This window comes from Panthera uncia, chromosome A2 (assembly GCF_023721935.1).
Source record: "Panthera uncia isolate 11264 chromosome A2, Puncia_PCG_1.0, whole genome shotgun sequence".
Taxonomy (NCBI): domain Eukaryota; kingdom Metazoa; phylum Chordata; class Mammalia; order Carnivora; family Felidae; genus Panthera; species Panthera uncia.
Window position 1 is genome coordinate 35272672 of NC_064816.1, and position 19693 is coordinate 35292364.

The following is a 19693-nucleotide window of genomic DNA, read 5'->3' on the forward strand; positions in this document are numbered from 1 at the left end:
AGCAGGGAAATTCTCATCTAGAAAGACAAAGAAAAGTTCTCAAAAGCATCAAGAATAAAAGGACTCATTACATAGAGTCAAACAATCCAACTAACTGTTGACTACTTATCAGGAACAATGGAGGCCAGAAGGCCTCAAACTGCTCAGAGGAAATGATTATCAACTAAGAATTTTACATCCACCAAAATTGTTTTTGAACAATGAAGGCCAAACAGAAACAAATTCAGGTAAACAAAGGCAGAGAGCATCCATTGGGAAAGGCCTGCTCTACAAGATACGCTAGAGGAAGTGCTTTAGGCTGAGAGCAAATACCTTCAGGCAGTAATTCAAATCCTTGAGAAGGTAAAAAAAAAGCACAAGAAATGGTAAATATAAAAGATGATGTGGGTAGATTTTTCTCTTAACTTCTTAAATAATTTTAGATTGAATAAAGCAGTCACTGTCACACTGAATGCAAGTAATAACCATCAGAGAGCTGGAGTGATAATATTAATATCAGACAAAATAGACTTTAAGACAAGAAATATTGCTAGAGATAAAAAGAGAGGTTTAATAGTGGTAAAATGGTCAATATATCATGACAGTATTACAATTATAAATATATATGTACCTGACAAAGGATGTCCAGATACACGAAGCAAAAACTGACAGAAGTGAAAGGAGGAACCAAAAATTTGAAAGTTATAGTTGGAGATTTCAATATCCCATTGTAAATAACTAATAGAATAAGACAGAAAATCTTGTTAGCAAGAATAATGAAAATCTGAACACTTTGAAGCACTTGACCTCACTGACATTTATAGAATATGCTACCCAACGACAAAAGAATACACATTCCTTTCGAGTGCACATGGAACCTTTTCTAGTATAGACCATATGCTAAGGACTAAAACAGTTTCAATCAATTTTAAATGTTAGGAATCATTTGAAGTACATTCTCTTACTACAAAATAATTACACTTAAGAACTCAACAGAAAGAAATTTGAGTAATCTTCAAATATTTAGAAATTAAATAATATACTTATAAATAACTCATAAGAAATTAGAAAATCTTTTTACTGAATGGAAGCAAAGGTATAAAATATCAAAAACCTGTGGGTGCAGAGAAAGGAGAACTTAGAAATTCATAGCATCAAATGCTTATAAAAGGGGGCACCTGCGTGGCCTAGTCAGTTGATTTCAGCTCGGGTTGCGATCTCATGGTGGTCTGATGGAGCCCTGCACCTGGCTCTGCACTAGGCATGGAGCCTGCTTGGGGCCCTTTCTCTCCCTCTCCCTCTGCTTCTTTCCCCATCATGCGTACGCATGCGCACTTTCTCTCAAAAAAAAAATACAACAGAACAGATAAAAAAGGTGTCAAATCAATAATAGAAGCTTCCATCTTAAGAAATTTAAAAAAGAAGAACAAAAAAAAAGTGAGCAGCAGTCAATGCAATAGAAAATGGAAAAACAATAAAGAAATTCAAGGAAACCGAAAGTGTGCATTTTAGAAAGATTAACAAAATTGATAAGCCTTTAGTTACTAATGAAGAGATGAAGAGAGGAGACAAAAATGATCGAAATAAGAAATGAAAGAAGTGTCATGCTATCTACTCTACAAAGACTAAAAGACTATATGAGAATATTTTGTACAATACCATGTATAAGTCTGTTAAATACAACTCTGTCTTTGTAGAAATTGGTGTATTCTTTTTTTATTTTTTATTTTTTTATTTTTTTTAATATATGAAATTTATTGTCAAATTGGTTTCCATACAACACCCAGTGCTCATCCCAAAAGATGCCCTCTTCAATACTCATCACTTACCCTCCCCTCCCTCTCACCCCCCATCAACCCTCAGTTTGTTCTCAGTTTTTAAGAGTCTCTTATGCTGTGGCTCTCTCCCACTCTAACCTCTTTTTTTTTTTTCCTTCCCCTCCCCCATGGGTTTCTGTTAAGTTTCCCAGGATCCACATAAGAGTCAACACATATGGTATCTGTCTTTCTCTCTATGGCTTATTTCACTTAGCATAACACTCCCCAGTTCCATCCACGTTGCTACAAAGGGCCATATTTCATTCTTTCTCATTGCCATGTAGTATTCCATTGTGTATATAAACCACAATTTCTTTATCCATTCATCAGTTGATGGACATTTAGGCTCTTTCCACAGTTTGGCTATTGTTGAGAGTGCTGCTATAAACATTGGGGCACAAGTGCCCCTATGCATCAGTACTCCTGTATACAAATTGGTGAATTCTGAGAAAGATACAAGTGATCATAACTGACTTGAAAAGAAATAGAAAATCTGGGCTCAGTCTCTTAAGTGTCTAACTTCAGCTCACATCACAACCTCGTGGTTCTTGGGTTTGAGTCCCGTGTCGGGCTCTGTGCTGACAGCTAGGAGCCTGGATCCTGCTTCAGATTCTTTGTCTCCCTCTTTCTCTGCCCCTCCCCTGTTTGCACTCTGTCTCTCTCCCCAAAAATAAATAAACATTAAAAAAATATGAAAAAAAGAAAATCTTAATGGACCTACATAAAGAAATCAAATTGATGAATAAAAACCTTATGTTGAAAAGCTTAAGGTCAGAAGGCTTCACTGTTACCTTCTGTGAAACAGTTAAGGAAAAAACTACCAATTATCCAAACCCCTTTTTCAAAAATTAAAGAGCGTGAAAATAGAGAGTGTCAGGTCTTTGTGCTGAAAATATTGAGACAGCAGAAACCACGTGTTGGCATTTGTGTAATGCAAAAGAAAGAATTCTCTTTCCCACCCACCCCCCTGCAACTTCCATACCAAACACGTTATTGAACTTGTTCAATTCAGAGTTCTTTTCAGAGTTCTTTAGAGACAAAGAGCAAATGGGATACATACATACATACAAGACGAGATGTATTATAGGAATAACCTCATGCATTCATGGAGGCTGAGAAATCCACGTGGAAGCTGAAGAACCAGGAAAGCCAGTGGTAGAATTCAGTCCTCAGAAGGACCTGTAAATGATTCAGAATTCAGGTCTCAAAGGGTGGGATCCAGGACTGCCAATGTCCCAGTCCAGGAGAAGATGGATGTATTAGTTCTGGCAGAAAGAATTCACCATTCTTCCACTTTTTTGTTCTCTTTAGGCCCTCAACAAGTTGGATGACACCCACTCATTTTTAGGAGAGCCATCTGTACTTGGTTCAGCTATTCAAATGTTAATTTCTTCTAAAATACCCTCACACATACACCCAGAAATAATATTTTATCAGCTGTCTGGGCTTCCTTAGCCCATTCAAGTTAACACGTACAATTAATCATCACGGAACTGTTAGGAAAATATTGGTTGTCCTCTTTGACAACCCAGAAAAAAATGGAGTAAGCAATGCTGAGAGGGTTATTTAAAATGGAGCCAGGAGGACATTGAGGAGGTGGGACTTATACATGTCTTCCATCTCAAATTCTCAGAAATTTTTCTGAACTCGGCCAAAAGCCAAGATATCTGCTATAGGTAAGAATGGACACAAATGAACTTTCCACCTAACACTAGCCCTAACAACCAGCCACCTATAGATTAGTGTAACTGTAGCTATACCAGCACCTGTTTCATTTCATTCAAAACAACTTATATAAATTTCCTCTTTGCTCTTCAAAAGCTCTAACCTCTTTGTCACCCCAGAACATGCTTTTGATTTCAGTGGAATCTGTGTCTCTTGGATTGCAATCTTTTTTTTTTTTAATGTTTATTTATTTTTGAGACAGAGAGAGACAGAGCATGAACGGGGGAGGGTCAGAGAGAGAGGGAGACACAGAATCAGAAACAGGCTCCAGGCTCTGAGCTGTCAGCACAGAGCCTGATGTGGGGCTCGAACTCACAGACCTCGAGATCATGACCTGAGCTGAAGTTGGACGCTTAACCGACTGAGCCACCAGGCGCCCCTCTTGGATTGCAATCTTTAAGACCCCAAATAAATGCACAAAAAAAAAAATGTTTAGTTTGAGACAGAGAGAGAGTGCACACATACGCATGAGCTGGAGAGGGGCAGAGAGAGAGAGAGGAAGAGAAAGAGAATCCCAAGTAGGCTCCACATTGTCAGTGCAAAGCCCGAAGCCTGATGCGGGGCTTGATCCCACAGATCATGAAATCATGAGCTGAGCTGAAACCGAGATTTGGCCCCTCAACCAACTGAGCCACCCAGGTGTCCCAAGGCACATATTTTATTTTGCAGCTTGCAGTTTTGTCTTTCATTGGTTGACATCTCCAAAAAGTCAAAGGTCTTCTCTTCTTCTCCCTTTTCCTCACCTCTGGCCTTCAGGGGAAGGTTGAGCAGTTCTATAAAATAGCATTTTCCCTAGATATTTCTCGGGTCACAGAGACAATTTGAAGAAATGATTAATAAAGATATATGTTACCCTTTTAGGGCCAATTTTGTATTAAAATATTTTCTCCATAAAATACTACAGACATTCGTATTTCCTGCTAAGGAGACATCTGGTGTTTAATTCAATTTTTGTGTTACCTGTACTTGGCCTCTCCCCACCACAACCCCACCTCAGCCCACTACCTTGCTAGGCTCTCTTAGATGTATATATTTATTCTTGCAATTCAAAAAGTCTCCAGGCATATGCTGGTTAACTTAAACAATGGCAACCTCTTTCACAGCTATATACACTGGGTTCGCTATTGGTTGTTTTCTTTCAGTCATAGAAGGTTTACTTCCTTAAATTTATGCAGGATTTCTTCTATTCAAAATAGTCTGGCTCTTTCCTCAGAAGTACCTGTAAATGATTAAGTATAATCTCCATTCCAAATTCACTGAATTGTCTTAATGTCTTTGTCCTTTGCTTCTGAGAATGGAAGAGTGTCTTAACCTCATCTCCCCCCACAATGATTTAATTTTCAACAGTGACTATCTTCATTTTGATCCTCTCACAAGTTTTTCATTCTGCCATTGCAATTTTAATTTTCTCCTTGTCCCTCTTTAGCCCATTAATCTCATGTTTCATTGTGTTCCATCTTATTTTCATTTCAGGATGATTTCCTCATGGCAAACTTCTTGTGGTTCAAGTAAGGACGCCGATTTTCTAAATTTTTCACCCTGTTTTTGTGGTGAATCATTTTCAGAGGCTAGTTCTGAGTTTCCAGGGTAATGGTTTCTTTTCCTTTCCTGCCATATTTTTCATAAATTCCTGGGGGGGTTTGAGGTTGTCTGTTTTTTGCCTATAGGAATGACAGAGTCCATCTGATCTTTTGTTTGCTATTCAACAGGGTGTAGGGATTGCCACTCAATCCATACTCCTGGTTGTATGCTATAAACATACAAGGGTCTTTTTTTTAAGATTGTATTTTTAAGTAATCTCTTCACCCAACATGGGGCTCGAACTCACCTGAGATCAAGAACCCTGAGATCAAGAGTCACATGCTCTACCAACTGAGCCAGCCAGGTGCCTCAACATATGAGTGTCTTACTAGAGGCTCTTATTTTGTGCAAATAGCCTTGATGAAGGACTAAGATATAACCTGGGAAAATAAATTCACACGTACAGCTTCCAGCTCCATTATCGATGCCTGCATCAAGTGCATCTCTGGCAGCACGATGTGATCTTAGCCTATTACCACTGCCAAGTGTTTCATGAAATAAATGAACAAGTACAATTTTCAGCTAGTACCAGGGGGGCATTTCCTTTGTCTTCTCCCATTTGATTGCTGGAAGCTTTCATCTATTATCCGATGTCAAAGAGAGAGACCTTACTGGGGTAGAGAGGGAGCTAGAAAGAACGGAAGGAGAATGCCACCAATGTCTGCTTCCAAAAGAACACCTGTAGGGTGGAGGCAGGGGACATAGCTTAGTTTACTAAAATGTCTAATCTGGTATTTCAGAGAGGTCTGACAGATAAAGGTCATTCACATCCTATTAAAAAGGCATTACTAAGTAAGTGGGAATTTATATAAAATATTGGCTTAGGTTGGCCATCAGTCCTAGTTTGGGTTATTGCCCTGATTTTTCACCTCGCTCCACGTCTTCATATGTATTTTAATGAGAAGTTGTGCCAGTGTGAAACCAAGGCTGCTGATCAGATGCTGTTCTCAATCTGAAGCCACAAGGGAAGACTTTAACTAAGCACTTACCCAAATGATGATGAATGTCATGTTAGTAGAGTCTGAAATGCAAAGATCTTACAGTGTGAGAGCAGAAAATCCTTTTTTTTTTTAATTAAACAAGGATCTCCGTTTCACTGCACTTATTGTTTTCCTTTTGTTGGAGAAAAAAAAATAAAATTCTGTCTATAGTGGATCCAATAGTACTTTTAAAATGAAAGAAATCTCATATTTGTTTTGTATTTTATCACACTGCAGCCCTTCTATAAAATTGGAAATGATGATGACACTTTTAGAATTTATTGGCATAATAAAATGGTGAGATTATTTTATAATAGTGTTACTCATTTCTCTTCTATTAATGCTTATCATCCTTATTTCTCATTCTCTAGAGGAGACAGAGGATGACTCCGGCAACTTACATTTTAAGGAATTTATTGGTACATAGTTTAAGAAGAATGGTCAACATTTCTTTCTTCTTTCCATGATGTTATATAATAACATTGGACTATTCTTGTTCATGGACTTTTTCCATTGGTGAACATTGCATTTCACAGAGTAGAGTCCAATTTTATTTGAACATTTCATGATTTTAATAAAAACCCCATTTTTAAATGCTTATTTTGCAGTCAGGAGCAAAGAGAGCCTGTGACAGGCAAAACAGACTTTTGCTGAGGGTGTATGAAAGCTGGTAGGATTGCACATGCTACTAACAGAAGAGCTTCTTAAAGGAGGCTTTTTTTTTTAATATAGCAAGCAGTCTCCAAAAAAGTATTCGGTGCCATTGTTAGAATAACAGCATTTACACTTGTCAAGGGAAATAAAGAATCATCAGGCTGCTATTTTCCACATTATGCAGCATCGATTTAGTATAGACTGCCATGGAACATTCTCCATACACTTACTATGTAAAAATGTAAATCCCTAATTTAATAATTTTCCTCCAGGCTCCTCCCACCCTCAATTTGTCTTCATTTCTCCAATTCTTTGTAGGAAATTAGGGACCTCATTATTCATGGGTCGGGAAGAATTCAATGAATCATGGAAAAAAGGTAATTTGTGAAGGCAAGTCGCTTTCTCATCTCCAATGTGCATAAATAATCATAATTTTATTGTCATGATACGATGACCTGATTTCTATTTATAGCTTTGGCCCTGAGAAAAATTAAGTGCAACATAAATTTCATGTAAAAAGATGAATTTGTGAGTCACTTGTCTGTCAGAGACGAGCCTTGTTTGGAAGCAACTGAGTATGCCAGTGAATTGCATTGTTTCTTTCTTTTGGAAACAATACAAGCTCAAAGTTATGACATCTACTCCTGCCCTTTGACCAAAAAAAAAAAAAATGATTTCAAGAGTGAACACTAAATTATTTCATAGCACAGTTCTTTTTGGTCACTACATCTTGGTTTGACTCTGTATGTTCCTCAAATGTATTATGTATGTGTGTGTATACATGTGTGTTTGTGTGTGTATTCCTCAAAATGTATGTGTATGTGTGTACATACATATGTGTATATATATGTACACACATACACAAATACTAGGAGCATATAGATTCAAAAATGTACATTTATACATATACATGCACATATATAATACAAGCTACATATGCACCTAAGATGTGTATTGTATGTATGGATGTATGTATGGATGTGTATACAGAGATTTTTCCCAAAGTGTGTGCATCTAAATTATGTCATGCATCTACAGATACCCTCCTGCCAGAGATGCATCTGATGACATGGTTTTTTGTTGAAGTTTGATAAAGCAATTTGCTTCTTGGTACTATTGGAAGCTACAGCAACAATTCAGTCTGGCCGCCATTTTTGGTCAAATCTTCTTTCTCAATTAGCTAAAGATCTTTTTAAGTTGAGGTATAATATATGTGTAGTGATATGCAGTGATATTATGTGCAAATGCTAAGTGTACAGATTAATGAATATTTATATATGTCTACACCTGTGTAACCACTCTCCAGGTCAAGATGCAGAGCATTTCCAGCCACCCAGAAAGCTCCCTTGTGCCTTTCCCCAAGATATAACTAATATTTTTACCTCATTCACCAAGTATTAGTCTTTCCTGGTTCTGAACTCCTTATAAACAGAATCAATAGCCTGAACTCCTGTGTTGGCCTTGCCAAAGGAGCCAACATAAGACTGACTTCTCCTCATTAGCTAAGAATCTTGGATTGCAAACAACAGGAAACTCAATCCAACTTAGCTTAAGAAATATAGACACTTTTAATGGCTCACTCACTGTAAAACATCCGGAGGAGATTTGGTCCAGAGTTTATGGAGTCACGAGTGATCTACCTCTGTGTCGTGTGCCTCCTCTGGGCATTGACCATGTTCCCAGAATGGCTCACCTCATCTTTCAACAATTGCTGAGGAAGTTCTAGGCCATACATCCTCATGCTTTACTGTCTAGCCAAAAGAAAGTTCTGTCCTCTGGTGGTTTCCATGGAAGAAGGAGATAACTTCTCTCAGTACCTGGAATCAGTGTGCTTTATTTACCTGCCTCTTCTCAAATCAATCACTATAGTAAGAGAAAAGAAGTACATTTATTTGAAAGCTATGGAAGCCCATCCCCAGAAAGATGAAGTCAGTCATACCTAAACCTCATGACTACAAATGTGGAGTGCTCATTCTTTAAAGGAAAACTGGATATGGTTGCTGGAGGAAAACAAACAAATAGCCACAACAAAAAAGTCTAGCTTATAGTAGCCACTTGAAATATCAGTATCTTTCTCTAAAATGAGAAATCCTTTCATGATGTTCACTTCTGGGATCACCATGCTGGTAAACAGCATGAAGCCTCCCTCTGATCAAATAATTGCATGGGTGACTGTCATGGGGGAAATACTCGATTCAGTCAAACCAGAATGAAAGCCTGCTTCCCAGAGATTGTCAATCTCAATAAACATCATTTGATGCTTTGAGGTATTTTGTAGTCTAATGGTGCTGAATCGGCCAAAGAGAATGTCTCCAAAGAGAAATGAAAGCTACACTAAAGAACAAATAGCCTGTAGAGGGAGAAAAAATGTGAGTTCAGATTTTTGTATGCCAGGCTGAGATTCTGACAATCAAATGCTAAAGGTGAAAATGCTAGCCTTCAACTTCCATAAATAAGCCATGGCTCCAGGGAAGACCTGGGTGCCTGGATCAAAGGAAGCCATATTTTCCAATCAGTATTTGTCTCGCATAAAGATCCCTCACTGAGTTGTTTTCTTATAAAGTGGAATTCATTTTGGTGCAAAGATTTGAACACTTAAAAGGCACACACACAACAGTAAATGGCACTCTTTGGAGCATGTTGACCGATTCAGTGTGTAACAGAATAGGATTTTGACATATCCCAAATACCTAAATATCAGCATGAGCTATAAAAACATTAGAGATCAGAGGTGATGTTATGTCTCTAAATATCTTTACTTACCAACAAGCAGGAACATAGGCCTTTTACCTGAGGCATTTTTCTTTTCAAGTTTTCATGGTGGGATTTTATGGTAGCAACCCCTCATGTTTTCTTCTTGCCAGCAGTTTTATTTATAGTCCAGCCCATTGTATCTCACTTCTTCTTAAAAGATGTCAGGACCTAAAGGAAGAAAATGGGTTAGATCGGAGAAACTCAAGAGCTGGCTTAATGGAACCTCTGCCTTTTCCCTGTCTAATGCTCTTCACCCCCTTTATAATATGTGCACTACACAGCCTCAGACAACTGTGAAAATGGGAAATGTTGAAAAAACTTGATCCAGCCATCCATCGAATAAGTCAGCAAACTTATAATAACTTTTTTGGACAGATTTTGTAAGTATTGCTCGTTATTGAAACTAGGAAAATATAGTAAGTGTAGTTTAAATAAGAACTACCTACAATCCCATAAAGCAGAGAAAACGAATGCTCTTACTAAATACAGTTTTATCCTGCTTTGCTTACTCAACATTATATTGTGAACATTTTCCCAAGTCAAGAGAAAACTCTTCGAAAAAATTATTGACAATTCCATTTATTGGCAACTTAAGAGAAAGAATAAGGATTTTTCCTGTTTCCTGTGTAGATGCTATTTCAGGGCAACAAAATAGCTATGGTCAGTATGTGAAAGTTGTGGTTTATGGGAACCTTCTAGGTAAAAATATGGAAAGAATGAGAGAATTTTTTAAATTATCATTTTGTACTCCCTAATAAAATAATTGATTCAGTCAAAGGCCTTCAGTAGATGAACCAGTTGATGAAAGGTTGGAAAGATCAGGTTTTGGCCATCTGAACTTGCTCTGTCTTTAGTCTGTTAAGAATGAAACAACCAGACATCATGGCCAAGATGGGAGGCAATATGACAAACACAACACCACCCAAAAAATATTCTTACTTTAAAACAAAAAAATCCTGGGGCAGCTGGGTGGCTCAGTCGATTAAGCACCTGACTTCAGCTCAGGTCATGATCTCATGGTTCAAGAGTTTGAGCCCTGCACTGGGCTCTGTGCTATAAGTGTGGAGCCCACTTGGTATCCTCTGTCTCCCCTTCTCTGCCCCTCCCCCACTCGCATTCTCCCTCCCTCTCTCTCTCTCTCTCTCTCAAAACTAAATAAACATTTTAAAAAACCCACAATGAATAGATTGCCTAAATTAAGAGACTGACAATACTAAGTGTTGGTGAAGAAATGGAACTCCTTCAACTCTCATACCTTATTGGTAGAAATATAAATTAGTCGAATATTTCAGAAAATGGAAAATAGTTTGACAGTTTCTTATAAACTGCAATGTATATTTACCGTACAATATAGCAATTTCATTCTTAGGTATTTACCGGCCCCCCCCCAAATGAAACACGTGTCCAAATAAGGAGTTGTTCAAGAATGTTCATAACAGGCTTTATCCGTAATAGCCCCAAATTAGAAGCCACCCAAATGTTCACCAATAGTAATGGATAAACAATTTGTTGTGTATTCACACTACAGAACATTGCTTTACAACTAAAAGAAAGGACTTCTGATATACACAATAACATGGATGAATCTCAAAAACATTAAACTTGTAGAAGAAACCAGGCATAAACAAGAATATATGATTGTATTAAAAGAAGTTCTAGAATTTCCAGAAAATTTGCAACAATTTGCACAGCAATCAGCAATATGTGACAGCCCCATCTCAGTGCACCCACATTGTCACTGAGGCTTATCAGTTTCTAAAGTCCAGTTAATTTATTGGGTAAAAATGGCTTCTCCTTTAATTCACATTTCTTTGTTTCTTAATAAAATAAGATATTTTCATTTTCATGATTTTTTTAAATTTGTTTTTTGGTTATTATTTTTCCTTTGGAAATTATTTTAAAAAACTACTTTTTCCCCTATTTTTCTATTACTGCTGTGCTGTTTTCCTTAATGACTTATAACAGTTCTTTCTACGTTAAGGATATAAACACTTTGTAATATTTATGTTATTTTTTCTGTTTGCTTGCCTTTTTATTTCACTTATTTTTTGGAGAGCAGAGCCTTTTTCTGTTATAATAACCAAATTCATTGCTCGCTTCCTTTGAGATTTGTTCCATACTTTTATCTCCACAGGTAGAGAGACAAATATATTTGCCTAAATTTTCTTAAAAAAAATTTTTTTAATGCTTATTTATTTTTGACAGAGAAGGATAGAGAGACAGAACATGAGGGGGGAGGGGCAGAGAGAGGGAGACACAGAATCTGAAGCAGGCTCCAGGCTCTGAGCTGTCAGCACAGAGCCCGACCTGGGGCTTGAACTCACAGACCATGAGATCAGGACCTGAGCCAAAGTGGGATGCTCAACCAACTGAGCCACCCAGGTGCCCCTGCCTAAATTTTCTTGTAATTTTGTGTAATTTAATTTTAAATAAAAATTCACATTCATCTGGATTGACCCTGGTATGTGGTGTTAGATACAGAACTTTTTATAATTCATACTTCTTTATAATTTATCATATGCCTGCCATATATTAAGAACTTATAGGGGTGCCTGGGTGGCTCAGTCAGTTAAGCATCCAGCTTTGACTCAGGTCATGATCTCACAGTTCATGAGTTTCAGCCTTGCATCAGGCTCTGTGCTGACAGTGTGGAGCCTGGAGACTGTTTTGAGTTCTGTGTCTTCCTCTCTCTCTCTCTGCACCTCTCCTGCCCCTGCTCTCTTTCTCTCTCAAAAATAAATAAACATTAACATTTTTTTTTGAAAAAAAAAAAACTTATATAGTAGGGTCTATCATGGACCACTTGATTGTTACCTACAAAATACGTATCTATGTATCTATTATTATGTGAGTATCACACAGTTTAAATACTTGTTGCTATATATTTCAATATTTAATATGGCTTAAATTTCTACCTACTTATTTTTGAAAAGTTCCTTAGCTTTTACCATCCATTTCAATCTCCAAACACTTGTTGACTATATTCTGTTTGCCAGGTATGCTGCTAAAAAGTGGAGATATGTTTTGAGTTTTCATGGAGAATAATGAGTGCTCTAACAGCAGTAAATAACTAAAATAGCTAACACTTGGTGCTTCCTATGGACCAGGCAGTATTTAGGTGTTTTACATACACTTATACACTTAATCAATCCTTCAAACAATCATACAAGGTAGGTACAATTCTACTCTTCTTTATTTATGATAGAAATTGGGCACAGAAAGTAACTTGCCCAAGACTGCACAGCTAGTATGCAGCTGGACCGATATTCAAGACTGGGCAGTTCTAGAAATTAGACCTTCTTACCTCGAAGATGGGAATGTAAAATGGTGTAACTACTGTGAAAAAGAGTTCAATGGTTCTTCAAAAAGTTAAAAATAGAATTACCATGTGAGTCAGAAATCCCACTCCTAAGTGGATACCCAGAAGTATTGGAAATAGGTTTTCAAACCTATTTGTACATACATACAAGGGAATCCATACAAGGGTATGCATATCCATACAAGGGAATATTCTTCAGTCATAAAAATGAAGTACTAATATATGCTACAACATGGGGGAACCTGGGAAACATGCCAAGTGAAAGAAGTGAGACACGAACGCCAGTTGCATATTGGTATAATTCCATTTTTATGAAATATCCAGGATAAACGAACTCTTAGAAAGCAGTTACTGGTTTCATGGGTACAGGGTTTCCTTTTAGGGTGTTAAAAATGTTTTGGAACTGGTTAGAGATGATGGTTGCAAAACATTGTGAATGTACTAATTCTACTGAATTGCACATTTTAAGATGGTTAATTTTGTGTCCCATCAACTTTACCTGAATAAAAAGGGAGGGTAGTTTGTTTCTAAAGTTCTTGTTCTTGACCACATGCTGCTATGTAAAATGGAGTGTAGGAAAGCTAAGCTTATCTGATCCTGAGGCTCAGAGCAAGCTTTACAGAGGGGCTGATGCTGGACCTGGGTATGGAAAAATGACTGGGGGTTCACTGGACAGATTGTGTGATTTTGTGTGTGGGGGAGGGTGGAGGAGGAAGGCAGAAGCATCCTAGAAAGGTAGAAGAGTTTGTGAAAACATATAGGCAGAGGAAGTGAAGGTAGTTTGGAGACAAAATAAAAGGCTTTAGTGAAAGAGGGAAACGTCAGAGAGAAGGTTGACACATGATATTAATACAACACATCCTTACCAACTGCACATTTTCAAAGGTCAAAGGTTGGAAATTTCAAGAGCTATCTGTGGGTAGCAATATAACTCAGGTTGGCTTAGGGCTGTTATTATTACAGTGGTGTCCAAACATATTTAGCTGAAGCCCGGTATAGAATGATGAACTACTTATGCATACTTGTAGTATTTGAGCCAACTCTCAACAGCTTTGAATACATTTTCTACAAAGGTGTTCACTTACCATTCATGGTTCTACACACACACCAATTTATTTTCTCTTACTTGTAGCAGACATTATCAGTGCCCCGCAAAAATCCCTTTGGCACTGACCTTTTCTAGACCAGTTGACCCGACTTCCAAATGCCATCCCTGAGTCTCCTTGCCTGTGGTCTTCCTCGGCCACAAGTGTGCACACTTTCCATTTTTACTGCATGCCAAAAATGCTGGGGAATTACACCCCTCAGAAGCAGCCCTCAACAGATGGCTGTTGGGAGTTGTCACTCTCCTTAAATAAGTCTGAGGGGCATTTTCAACACACTCTTTCAGAGTCCCAGGTAGAATTCAGCTCAAGATGCTCACGGTGGTAGTTTGCTTGATAACGTATGCTTTAATTACTTTCTTCTGTCCCTTGTCTTACTTCTCCACTCCCCTACTTTTTCTTCAAATCCTTATCTCAAGGTTTCGATGCTTGGGGGGAAAGCCAATGTAAGATATTCACAGATTTCAATTCAAATGTACTTCCTCAGTACATCATCTAGAGTCTAGTCAGGAAAAGAGAATCCACCCTAGATATTTCAGATATGGGGATTTAATACAAGGATTTGGTTATCAAGAGAAAAGGGGTGACACCCAGATATTAGAAGCTGCTTTTCCCTCTGGCTTGAAACCAGTATCCTACCCTGGCATGCGGACAAATAACAGTCAGGCGAGTCTTCTCTGATCCCAGACAAGGTAACAACCTCTTAGTATCTACTTTAGTGTGACTTTTATTTTAGTGAATGTTTGATTCACGTCTCTCTTCTCCACTACGTTACAAATCCAAGTGAGCAGGAACAATGTGTGTGTTTTGCTCACTACTGAACCCCCAGAGGCTGACACCAGGTCTGACACCGCAGAGGAACTCACTAAACACGTGGTTGAAGGGAAGGGCTGAATCAATGTTGTGCTGCTGCAGGCTTTTGCCAGGTGATCGAAGTCAAACGCCTGATTCTCTTCCTAAAACCACATTCAGTGATGTCAGGTTGGCAATTGAAAACTAAACATTGCGGGAGTATTTATACCATAGGTGTTGGCAAACGCTTAGAAATACTGTTTTGTTTTCTTTATTTTGTTGCTGAACATTTACCGGCATACCGCTTAAGAGAATCCTGTCTCACAATGGAGCACATGCAACGCACCCATTTCCGTAGCTCAATCGGGAAGACTTTCACTGAAGGTCTTCGCATCTGGCTGTATTTGTGCAAGGAAAGAAGGACATTTTCACAGACTTTTTCTCCTAGGCATGACTGGCTCCCTGTAACTTCAAGGACGCCCGCTGTGGATTGTTCCTGTTCCATTATTTAACAAGTAACAAGAATCTGAAATATCAAGTCAGGATATTGCTCACCATGCTCACTGCTTCCGGCATTCATGCACGTGTGAGGTTCTGGCCTCACAGCCTGCTCAGCCACATGGCAGGAGTGAGACGGGCCTCCAGCCAAGCTTTCTTTCAAACCTCTGCAAGTCCTGGCACATGCTGGTATGTCTGTAATCTTTCCCCAGATTCAATATTTGAATATGAATTTATTTGGGGGCATAGGGAAGTAAAGGCTTTCCACGGGATGCTCAGCGTCCATCCTATAACCTTACCTAAACACCAAGGCACACTGCAGAGAAAATAGTAACTTCACCTACAAAAAGAAGATCAAAATTACTCTTATGGAAGAGGAAAGTTTGTGAGCATCTCCCAAGATTGCTCTTTGAACCAGTCATTACAGTTAGGTTATGGAGAATATTTTGCAATGGGAGGAAATGGTTGACTGTATATTAATTTATTTTATTAAAAAATTTCAATGTTTGTTTATTTATTTATTTATTTATTTAGAGAGCACACATTAGCTGGGGATAGGCAGAGAGAGAGAAGAGACAGAATCCCAAGCAGCCTCCGCATTGTCAGCACAGAGCCCAATGTGGTGCTTGAACTAACTAACCGTGAGATCATGAGCTGAGCTGAAATCAAGTGTCAGACCCTTAACTGATTGAGCCACCCGGGCACCCCAAATGTATATTGAACTTAAAAACTTGTATCTTTTTCCTTTTTCAATCCATAGAAAAACTGAAAATATACACATACATTTTTCTCTTGTAATCTCTGTGTATGGTAGCATTGAAGGTGATTTTCATGCTCCTTTTTTTTTTTTTTTTGGTATTATGAAGTATATGTATATTGGTGATAAAAATATTGTAAATTAAAATGCAGCAGTTTTTTCTTTAGTACCCACTTTCACTCCATGAAAAATTAGAAGGGGAGTCACAAGTGTGGTCTATTTTATCTCTGTCTTCAGAGGTGAGCACATATTAACGTCTGGGCCAATCATAGAACCCCATCCTCCTAACCTCACTAATTCTTCCAAGGATATGCATGTGAGCCCTGGAAACATTAATAAAAGTTCTTTCATGTGACTGACAAATGAATGTTAGGAGAGAGAAATCATGTCTCTGTGTTTGAATTATAGACTGAACAGATATAGATTTGGGCTGCTAGAAGTTTTCCTCCCTCACTTGTGGAAGGAATCTTTATAGAAATAAAGCCAAAATGCCACGAGAAGAGAAATGAGATCTGACCGGTGGTCGTATCTGGCAATATTGTTTAATCTCCTGGAATCGCCTGTTCCTGAAGTCAAATCCATCACTGGACTTATAGTTAGTTACCTAAGCCTATGAACTAACTTGTGAGTACTTTTTATTTTGTTTTTAAATGTTTGTTTATTTATTTTTGATAGAGAGAGAAAGAGAATTTCAGGCTGAGCTGGATCCCATGACTGTGAGATCATGACTTAAGCCGAAATCAAGAGTCTGATGCTTAACTAAGCCACCCACGTCCCCCTAACTTGTGGTTTAAGTTAGGTCAGCTAGATTTTCTCATTAGTAATTGAATGCCATTTTTACTAAAAACAAAAGTGGAAAGATTGTGTTATGGCCAAAGATTAAATTAGAGGAACTCTTAGTTTATCTCTAAAAGTCATGGTAATTTTAACTGAGCCTTGATTTTCATGTGAGCATACAAAAGCAATCTCTTATCACCAAATCTTGAATCCAAAACGACAAATCAGTTACTGGATATCAATTTGCTCTAGTTGGTAAGTGCTGGGACACCCAGAGATGAATATGAAGATTTCTATCTTCTTGGGACTTTTAATTCAGTGGAAGGTTGGGACAAAAAGGATGAGGAGAGAGAGACAGAAAGAGAGACAGAGAAGGCACTCTATAGTAGTGGAAGGCAGGAGATTTACATAATAATTCTATCTTTGGAGCTAATTTAGGTAAGTGCCTTTTTTTTTTTTTTTTTTTTTTTGGTCTGTCTCTTTTTCTGTCTCCAAAATATAAAGGAGTTTACTACTTCTCAGAGTACAGTCTAGGGGACCTGTAGGTTTCCTACAAGCCTTGTAGGGGGTCTAGGAGCTCGAAACTATTTTCCTAGTAATTTTTTAAATTTATTTTGAGACAAAGAGCACATGAGCAGGGTATGGCCAGAGGGAGGGAGAGAGAGAGAGAGAGGGAGAAAGAGAGAGAGACACAGAAAGAGAGAGAATCCCAGGCAGGCTCCGTGCTGTTAGTGCAGAGCCCTACCAAGGACTCAATGTCACTAACTCGGAGATCATGAGTTGAGCTGCAATCAAGAGTTTGACGCTTAACCAACTGAGCCACCCAGAAGCTCTGATTTTCACAGTAATTTTAAAACACATTTGTCTTTTACAGTCATTCCCTCACAACTATTTCTCCAAACTACAGGACAAGTGTTGACATCATCACTTTAATGGATAATTGAATATATGCTTGAATATTCCTGTGCTGCCTGCACCTGTCAGAGGTAGTAAGTTTAAGGTGTAAGTGTGAGATGAACTCACACTTTTTCAATACTTCTACTGTACCCTCACAATCATAATCTCATTGACGTCCAACAAATTATGAAATCCATGAATTTTTCTTGTATACACACAAAGACACAACTAAATGGGAGTATACCTTAGTGTCTCATTTTGCAATATTATACTTTTTTTTCAAAAAACTCCATTTAAAGGTTTATCAAAATTATTTTAGGATTTATATTTTATTCTCAAATGAAAAAACATATTCTCTTTATATTTAAAGATGGTTCATTGGCTTATAACAGGAAGATTAAAATGGCTTGCTTAAATGTTGAAGATGTTGAAAGAGAAAACAGATACCTCAGAGAATTCTGTCTCTTGGAAGGGAAGGATAGCTAGCTGGCAAAAAACAAAACAGACAAAGCTGAAAATAACAAATATATAATGTGAGCCATCATTATAGATGCTAACAATTACCTTACTGGTCTGTGCAACAGAATATTTTCAAATATTATTGTGTGCAAAATTGTGGTACCAATTGAGATACCATTGAGAGCAATCATTAAAAGTTTAAAGAAAAAAAGAATTGAGTATTTTAACCACAGATGTGATAAACTCTTTAAAAGTCAAAAGTTGTTCGATACAGATTTGCAAGCTAGAAACAAAGCAGCTACTGATGCATCTCACAGGTTAAATATTTCATTGGTTTGAGAAGCACATAGAAGAGCTGCTAAACTAATAAATTCTGTACTGTTGACATTGCTGAATGCCTGCTGCATGAAAAGTCAGTCAAAAGAACAACAACAGTGCCATTTTCCGGAGATAATAGTAATTCATGGATTTGAATATTTCGCTGCAAATATAAAGAACACATTAATTTCTCACTTGCAAAACTGTACTTACAGTTTGCAAATTTGAGTGAATAATTTTTTTTAACATTTATTTATTTTTGAGAGAGAGAGGCAGAGCATGAGCAGGGGAGGGGCAGAGAGAGAGAGAGAGACAATTCAAAGCAGGCTCCAGGCTCTGAGCTATCCACACAGAGCCTGACACAGGGCCTGAACCCATGAACTATGAGATCATGACAGCCAAAGTTGGACACTCAACTGACTTAGCCATCCAGGTGCCCTGCAAATTTGAGTGAATCTAAAGATGACCTGGGCTTGCTGGTTTGCTTGCATGCCCCTATCAGCATCGATTCACTATCCCAGAGAATCTTTTTCCATGAATCCTCAGCAACAGATTAAAAAAAAAAAGTGCTGAAACACTCAAATTTTGAATAATGTTTTGAACTTCATGATTTAGTCGTGGAACAATGGTTTTGACATTTGCAATGTCTAGTGCAAAAGCAACTTTGGGCCAAACTGCTGGGCTGTAGCATAGATCCAGGCAGTGGTACGGAATTTCTAGCCATTGTTCTGTTTTTCACTGATAGGCACTCACAGGGAAAAATAATCATTTGAAAATAAAAGTAAAAATACATGCTGGTTTCATGAAGAGTGTCCTTGATGAACCAAATTATTAATTTTACTGAATAACAGCCCTCGGTTTTCTGTGTGACAAAATGGAAAGCATCCAGGAAGCATTTTTGCTGAATTTTGAAGTACTCTGGCTGTCTTGAGGAACAGTGCTTGTGGACAACTGAGTTAAGAGCTAAACTAACTGCTTTTTTTCATAGGGTGGGATCTCCATTTGAAAAACTACCTACAGACAAACTATGGTTATTCAGATCTGGATATGTGGAAGACAGTTTCTTCAAAATGAGCAAAGGGAGACCATCACTTTGAGGAAAACAACTGACAGCATGTGTTACCAACTGCAGAATTTGAAGTCTCATGTACAGATGGGAACTGTGGAAAATTTTATAAGCACCTCCGTGAGCATGACATGATGAGTTTTTCTAATGAGGTTGGTGGGAATATTGACATATGTGATTTGTGATATTTCAACGAAATGTGCAACATTTGGAAGAT